Source organism: Vulpes vulpes, chromosome 12 (genome assembly GCF_048418805.1).
Source record: "Vulpes vulpes isolate BD-2025 chromosome 12, VulVul3, whole genome shotgun sequence".
NCBI lineage: Eukaryota > Metazoa > Chordata > Mammalia > Carnivora > Canidae > Vulpes > Vulpes vulpes.
In genome coordinates, this window is record NC_132791.1 from 148556077 (window position 1) to 148564337 (window position 8261).

The window sequence follows — 8261 nt, forward strand, 5'->3', positions numbered from 1 at the left end:
TCATCGAGAGTGATTTCACTCCAATGTTCCATCATATCAACTGGAAAAGAGAGTCGTAGGGTTTAGGCAATCAATTACAGATATGTGTAGAGGCAGACACAATCATTTCACTGATTGTCACCAGTCTCGAGCAGTGACACCAAAAAGTGATCCGTCACTCGATTTTCTCTGACACCATGAGAAAGATGGCAGACACTTGTAGACTAACAGGTCCCTGGATTGGTTGGTTTATAAGATTGAAAAATCACTGTTTCAAACTTATCCAAACCTTTAAATACCTCTGTTGCTAAGATTTCATATCTTTCTGGCAAACATTTAGAAAGATTACCAATAGGCTAATGACATGATGCCAGAGCGTCATGGACTGTGTCTCTTGTCGCTGCAACTGATGTCATTGTGATGGGAAGGCAGGACACACATACTTTCCTCCATCATGAGGAACATGGCAGCCACGTCATTAAATGGGCCTCATGAGACAATTGTTAGGAGGACCCCTTTGGTGCAGGTGAGCCCCTGCCTCTATTCCCACCCACCATCAGAGCCTTCAGTCTATCAGGTTTGCTGCCACTGGATGCCTGGACCTAGTCCCCTCCCATTCAGTATGATTTTCTCTACTGGCTGAGATTCAACTTTGTCTACACTGCAGTGATGGGCAGTCTTTTTTCCGTAAGAGTCAGTCCATGAAAAATTAAAATGTATACAGCCTACATCTCTTTTATTCACTCAAAATGAAAAAGGAAAAACATATATTCTTAGACATGAATGACCTACTTAATTAAAATGACAGAATTTACTGAGAAAATTGACACTACTTTTGAACACTTAAAATATGAATAGATGGGTATATTTAAGAAGTAGCAGCCTAGAGTCAGATTTTTTAAATTTTTTCCCTGCAATTAGACTTCAGGCCACTTCTTGAAGCCAGGTGGGCTTCCTGTGGGGCCTCCAGGCTAGGAGATGATATTCGGGATCTCTTCCCAAAAGGAAGCTACATCCCATCTCCCATCTGCAGTCTGAGCAAACAGTCCTGAGAGGTGCTTGGCTGCATGAAAATAAAAGTCAGTTGAGGCAATCTTGTCTATAAAATTCCAAATTGCGAAGTCTCCCAGGAAGGGATGGAGAAGGCCTGTGGATTCCATCAGCATCGTTACTGAAACCGACTCGGTCCATTTCTGCCATTTCTTCTGGCACTCAGAGTCTTTACCAGCCACCCAGGCACTATTCCCTCCATCAGCATATTTTCTCTTGGCACTGGAGGATCTAAAATGAAACCAGCACAGTTTCAGACTTCTCTGTGTAAATCATCAAGAAATATGACGACCTTCTGCAGAAATGATGTTCTGCATTTCAAAGTTCATCCACTTCTAAACTAAATCAGTGGCAGCAGTCTGGTGCTTTGCTGGGTTCTTCAAACCACTTGACCCCAAGCCCCCTTAAATCCTTTCCTTCATACTGGCAACTCCCTTGTAAACTGCCCTCAGCAGCTGGAGAAGGTCCCCCACACTTAACTGGCTGTTCACAGTGGTCCACTTTCCACTTTTAAAAAGGCCAGGGAGGAGGACCCTTGTGATGATTAAAAATAATTACTGATGTTCCTACATCATCCTGGACTTCTCAAAGAGCTTTCGTGTCTGTTACTTTATGTTACCGTGGAGAAAACAGCCCATAGACGTAGCTGGCATCCTAAGGAGAGAGGAGCAGAGATTCTAAGGGATTTGCTCAAGGTCATATAGCATGTTAGCAACAATATAAACTAGATTTTTGGGCTTGCATTATGCTCATCCTGCCCCTGGAAACAAGAGGCATAGCAAGAGTGATATTAGTAATGACGATAATTGTCATGGTCTCTGAGCACTTGCTGAGTGGCAGGTCACAGGCGGAGCCCTTCGTCCATATTATCTTATCTGACACTCGAATGTCTTGGGGTCCCTCCTGCTAAACTGAAAAAAATTCTTAGAATCTCTTCATATGGTGTGCAAAACCAGTGTGGAGACCTCAGGGAAGTTTCTGACACAGTTGGTAGGTTGCCCTCAGAGTGGAAAACTTAGGTCAAAATCTGGGCATCACCAAACAATTCAGGGTAGCTGCAGAAAGCCCTAGAAGAAAATCTTTAACTGAGTGCAGAGCTCTCATAAAATGCTATGGGACTAGAAAATGATTTCATAAGTTATTTTGATGGCAAAATGTATGAAACAGAATTGACTAATTCATAAATAACTTCAGAATCTCATCTATTATTTCTCACATCATAACTTACAATGGAATAATTGTTTCTAATTCTGCTGAGTATTTTCTCATGCTTTTTGGTTCCCTTGGTAAATCTTATTAGTTGGGTAACTCCTAAGACATTTGTAGCTTGCCTCTATTATGACGAGAACAAGTAAATATTAATAGCAATTTGTTTTTAGTACAACACAGCATTAATTTCACCACTAGGCCCTCTTTTTTCTTTTGCTTTTTAATTTCTCATCTCAGGGAAAATTGGCTGAGATTTCTCAAAGAAGGGCTCACAGGGAAAAAAAAAAAAGACAACAGAAAGAAAACCCAGTGTCCTGTGATCTTATACAAATCTCAACTTACATTTTATTTACTATGTATATTACTGCAAACCAATATGAACCATAACTCCATTTAGATAATAATAATCAAATTATCCAATCTGGGATAGCATGTTTTATAGATTTTGGTCTAAATTTAATATAAAAATGCAGTAGTCCTTGTTTGGAAGAGTTTATTAAGGGTTAGCAAAGAAAAAGCTTTTTCAATAGTCTATAACTCTCTAATGGCCTTTTTCAAATAAAATGGGAAAGAATTTGAAAAGAAACCTATATCAGTGAGCTGCAATTGTAACATTACAGTACAGGTCTATAAATCTTGACATGCTCAGAAGATTGCCTAAACCAGCAATACAATCTGTCCAAACCTCATTGTCTCCACGACCAGCCAGCCTCATTTTAAGAAATGTATGTGGTCTTCAACCTAATTTTATCACCTTCATTTGTAAACTAGTCAATCAATCAAAGCATCCTGGGAGTCTAAATAGAAAAAGGAGTGCATTTTCATGCATTCTGGGCGACACAGTCAAAAATTAATCTCCACTTGATCAGACATTTCTTGCCCTCATCTCAATAGACCATCATTAGGGTCAGCAATGTATATTAAAAATAGAGTTACCGCAAACAGTTCGCCAGCTGGAGTTTGCAGGCTGCCTGCCCTTTCCTCAGAAAGCTTCCTCCTCTGTGTGAGCCTGAATATGTTCAGAAGATTCATCTGGAAGGAAGAAGGCTGGAAATAAAGTTAGGGAAGAAAATGCCTGCAGCCCTCAGGAAACATGTACCACTTCCCAAGTGCCTGGACTCTTGAAACATTCCAAGCAAGACTGTTACAGAGAAAATATTTTCTAAGTATACATTCATAAGGATCAGGCCTACATAGAAAGGTATTCCCTACACACTGGGGGTGAGGGTGAGAGCTTGCCTCAGGGCTGGACTGATAAATATGAGGAAAAAAGGCAAGAAAGTAGTCAAAACTTGGGCACCTGGGTGGCTCAGTCCGTTAAGCAGCTGCCGTCAGTTTAGGTCATAATCCAGAGTCCCTGGGATGGCATCACATCGGGAGCGGGGAGTGTGCTTCTCCCTCTGTCCTTCCCCTCTGCTCGTGATCTCAATCTCTCTCTCTCTCTCTCTCCCTCCCTCCATCCCTCCCTCTCGCTCTCTCTTTCTCTCATAAAATAAATAAAATCTTTTTTAAAAAAGTAACCAAAACTCAAGAAAAAAATCAGCTTAAAGCTGCTTTGTCAGGGATCCCTGGGTGGCTCAGCGGTTTAGCGCCTGCCTTTGGCCCAGGGTGTGATACTGGAGTCCAGGGATCGAGTCCCACCGACATTGGGCTTCCTGCATGGAGCCTGCTTCTCCCTCTGCCTGTGTCTCTGCCTCTCTGTTTGTGTGTCTCTCATGAGTAAATATATAAATTCTTTAAAAAAAAAAAAAAAAAAGCTGCTTTGTCCCTCCCTGCCATCTCTCCATCTTTCATGAGTTCTCCTCTTCAGGCAAATTCCTCTATGTTGGGTGAAGCAGCAGTGGCATTTCATTCTTGGCAATAACTCTGCCAGGTGCCTTCTTGGACTCCGGTGCTCAGGAAAGAAAACCTATATCTCTCCCTCAATACATATGTATTGATGGAAGGAAGTTAGTTTATTCTCAGGCCATTAACCTTGAGCCATCCTGGACATCTCTCTCTCTCTCTCTCTTTTTCTTTTTTTTCTCACATCCACATTCAGTGCATTAGGAAATCCATCTGGCTTTATCTTCCAAATAAAACCAGACCTGACCACCTCTCATTATCTCCACTGCTACCATGACGTTTTGAGCCACCATGTCTTGCCAGTCTTGTAATAAATAGCACCTACTAGGTCTTCTTGAGCCTACCATTCCTCCTAGCCCAAACATAGAGGCTAAGAGTAATCCTTTTATTTTATTTTTTTTAAGATTTATTTACTTATGAGAGAGAGAGAATGAGAGAGAGCATGAGCCAGGAGAGGGGCAGAGGGAGAGGGAGCCAAGCAGACTCCCTGGGGGCCTGAGATGGGGCTCAATCCCACAACCTTGAGATCATGATCTGAAATCAGGAGTTGGACGCTCAACTGACTGAGCCCCCAGGTGCCCCTAAGAGTTATCCTTTTAAAACATAAATCAAGTTATTCTACTGTTCACACCCCTCAGTCACACCCATTTCATTGAGCCCATGCCCTTAGCATGGGCTATTTAAGACTAGGAAAACAATACTACTTAGTTGAGTACCTTGGCCCTAGATTTAATAATCCCCTCAATTGTGAGCCTGACAATATCCCATTCCTATGCCATTGATAGCATAGCATGATTATTATTGATAGCATAATTATTAATAATCAGACCATTTATTGAGCACTCTCTGAGTACCAGATATTGGGTTATGTATTTTACTTTCTTTATCTTATGCCATCAATCTCTTTATAAATGGGAGGCATTTGGGACTATGCCAAAAGAGTAGGTGTGGCACGTGTAAGTTTCCTGCATAAAGGAATTGGGTTGTATTGTAAAGACAACATGAGCCTTATGTCCAAATCTTAGGTCCACCAACTTGGGGCTGGAATGACCATTGATAAGCCATTTAACCTCCCTATTTTATATATTATATATGGCATAGAAATGCCATCACAATGCCCAGCATAGTTCTTGACACTCAATAAATTCCTTTCTTTCCTTTTTCCCTGTTTGCCAGGCCTAGGCCAATTTGAGAAATTAGCCAAATTTTTGTTTAGCAAGATTCATTCAAACTATCCACACAGGGACCTCACATCAGGACAATCAAGAATCAGTTTAAAGGAACTCAGGGTATCTGTACTTTAAAGGTAGAAAGTGATTCTTCCCGTCAAGGAATAGATTATCAGTGGAGACAGATGGCCTTTCCAAGACCCCTCAAATTCATGCTAGGTGGGCAACTGCCAGTGTCGTATTTGGGTTCCACACAGTGATGCTGGCCTGTCTATACACTCCTCCTATGTAATTGGCTAATCCTCCCCAAGGACTCACCCAAAGACCAGTACACTGCAGTCCTGTGCTGCCCATGTCATTAAAATTCAAAACTTCTTATTGATCTCTAGTTCCATGGCCATCAATTCCATAAACATCAAGAAAGCATTGATGGAAGTCTAGAGACCATCTCTGAAATCCTATTCATTCACTCACTCAGAGTTTCACTTACCCAACAAACATTTGCTGAACGCTCACTGTGTGCCAAGGGCTATGTTAGGTTCTGGGGATACAGAATGAACAAGATCAAGTCCCAGTCTTCAAAAAGCTGTCCATCTAAAGCTGGTTTCCCTATGTGTGGCATATGAATATCTAGTGATAGTCAGATAATTTTATGTAGCATAGCAATAGTTTTTAATTTGAATAGTTAAGTATTTTAATGCATATTAGGAAAAATACTTTACCAGCCCTTCATACTGATGGCTGCTGGAATATGACAGTTTAGGGCTAACAAAAAAAAAAAAGAGTCGAGTCAAAGAAAGAGATTAAGAAGATAACATGTAGATGGTGCATGAATATGGCAGAAATTGTATGAGAAAGGCTGAGAAATAATAGCGTAAATAAGAGAGACATGAATATCCAGAATCCAAAGTGGTATAAGCTGAGCCATGGTCTGTACTCAGGGCAAACAAGCCCAGTAGCGGTGAGGGTTGGGGAAGGGAGCGAAGCAGTCAGTGTTGTTTGAGGAGCACATAGAGATGGGGAGATCCTGGTAGATCAGCTTCTCTAAGAGCTATGTTTTGAAAGAAAAGTATAATTTTTCCAAGTAGAAATGAGAGAAAGGGAACTCCACCTGAATGAGTAACCAGGCTGATATCCTAAGACAGTAAGTTGTTTGTCCAAGGTCAAATAGCCAGTAGAGGGATTTGAACTCAGGACTGCCACATTCTCAAATTGTATGGAGTAGTGGTCAGGAGTATGGGATTTGGAGCTGGAGAGAAGGGGGGAGAGTGGTCCAAGTCTTAGCTCCATAATTTTTACCTGTAAGACTTTTAACAAGTCATTTAGTTTCCTTGGGTCTGAAATGAGAATAATCATAGTATCTCCCTCTTAGGGTTTTTGTTGTGAGCGTTACCTGCAATAAAGCATCTAAAGGGTATTAGCATTATGTGACATATAGTAAATGTTCAATACATGTCAAGAATCATTTTTACTAATATTTGGTACTTACTTATTGCACTGCATTCCATCAGCCCTAGAGTGAATTTTTAAAAAGATTTTATTTATTTATTTATTCATGAGACACACAACACACACACACACAGAGAGAGAGAGAGAGAGAGAGGGAGAAGCAGGCTCCATGCAGGGAGCCCAACGTGGGATTTGATCCCAGGTCTCCAGGATCACGCCCCAGGCCAAGGGCAGTGCTAAACTGCTGAGCCCCCATGGGCTGCCCTAGAGTGAATTATTTTGTCTGATTTTAGTGCACTGCAATGACTGGCACATAAACAAGTATAATAAAGATTGGTTGATTTGTTGGATGAATAAGTGAATGAATGAATAAATAACTGCTATATACTAAATTAGTTGGACAGTGCAAATATTCCCCTTTGTAATATTTGAGAATGCAATCTAAAATAGAAAGTAGTGCATTTTAAACTGTATATATTGTGATCATCTCTGCAAAAGACTTTACAAATTGTCGGGGATCCCTGGGTGGCTCAGCGGTTTAGCGCCTGCCTTTGGCCCAGGGCGCGATCCTGGAGTCCCGGGATCGAGTCCCACGTCAGGCTCCTAGCATGGAGCCTGCTTCTCCCTCTGCCTGTGTCTCTGCCTCTCTCTCTCTCTCTCTCTCTCTCTATGTCTATCATAAATAAATAAATAAATCTTTAAAAAAAAAGATTTTACAAATTGTCGATTTTTCTAAGAACTTAACAACCTTCTATGCCAAAACTATAGGAACAGTAAAAAGATCAGTGGTTGTCCAGGGTTCAGGGGAGAGAGGTGGGAGTGGGAAGGAGTGAAAAGGCAGAGCACAGGGCATTTTTAGGACAATGAAACTCTTCTATGTGATGCTGTAATGGTAGATACAGGACATTATGCATTTGTCAAAACCCATAGAATAAACAACACAAATCCTAGTGAAAACTATGGTTAATAATAATGTTAATAATAATGTATCAGGGCACCTGGATTGCTCAGTCAGTTAAGTGTTCGACTCTTGATCTCAGCTCTGGTCTCAATTTCAGGAGAGTGAGTTCAAGCCCCAAGTTGAGCTCCTCACTGGGCGTAGAGCCTACCTAAATAATAATAGTAATAATAATAAAGTATCAATAATGTTTCATCCATCATAACAAATATGCCACACTAATGGGCAATGTTAATAATAACAGAAACTTGGTGGGTAGAGTGATAAATGTGAACTTCATATTTCCTAACCTAAAACTGTTCTAAAAAATTGGGGATCCCTGGGTGGCTCAGCGATTTAATGACTGCCTTCAGCCCAGGGCATGATCCTGGGGTCCCAGGATCGAGTCCCACATCAGGCTCCCTGCATGGAGCCTGCTTCTCCCTCTGCCTGTGTCTCTGCCCCCCCCCCCCCCGCCGTCTCTCTGTCTCTCAATAAATAAACTTTTTTTAAAATACTAAAAAAAATAAAACTGTTCTAAAAAATAAAGTGTGTATTTAAAAAAAAACAGAGACAAAACACACAAAAGCCCTGTAGAGACCAGGAGAGAACCAGCTGGAAGA

The 8261-nt window shown here is 41.1% G+C and overlaps 1 long non-coding RNA gene across 3 annotated transcripts; it reads right to left on the reverse strand.

The window, feature by feature from the left end:
* Nucleotides 1-700: 700 nt before the first annotated feature.
* Nucleotides 701-7888, reverse strand: LOC140594748 (uncharacterized). 3 transcript variants are annotated; one of them, XR_011995969.1, is made up of 3 exons: nt 7700-7888; nt 3175-6765; nt 701-1260 (listed from the first exon to the last, which is right to left on the reverse strand). It is a non-coding gene; the product is annotated as an uncharacterized lncRNA (long non-coding RNA). The 3 variants fall into 3 exon arrangements; XR_011995967.1 differs by lacking the exon at nt 7700-7888 and having other exon boundaries at nt 3175-7305; XR_011995968.1 differs by lacking the exon at nt 7700-7888 and having other exon boundaries at nt 701-1683; nt 3175-7305.
* Between the last annotated feature and the right edge of the window lie 373 nt (nt 7889-8261).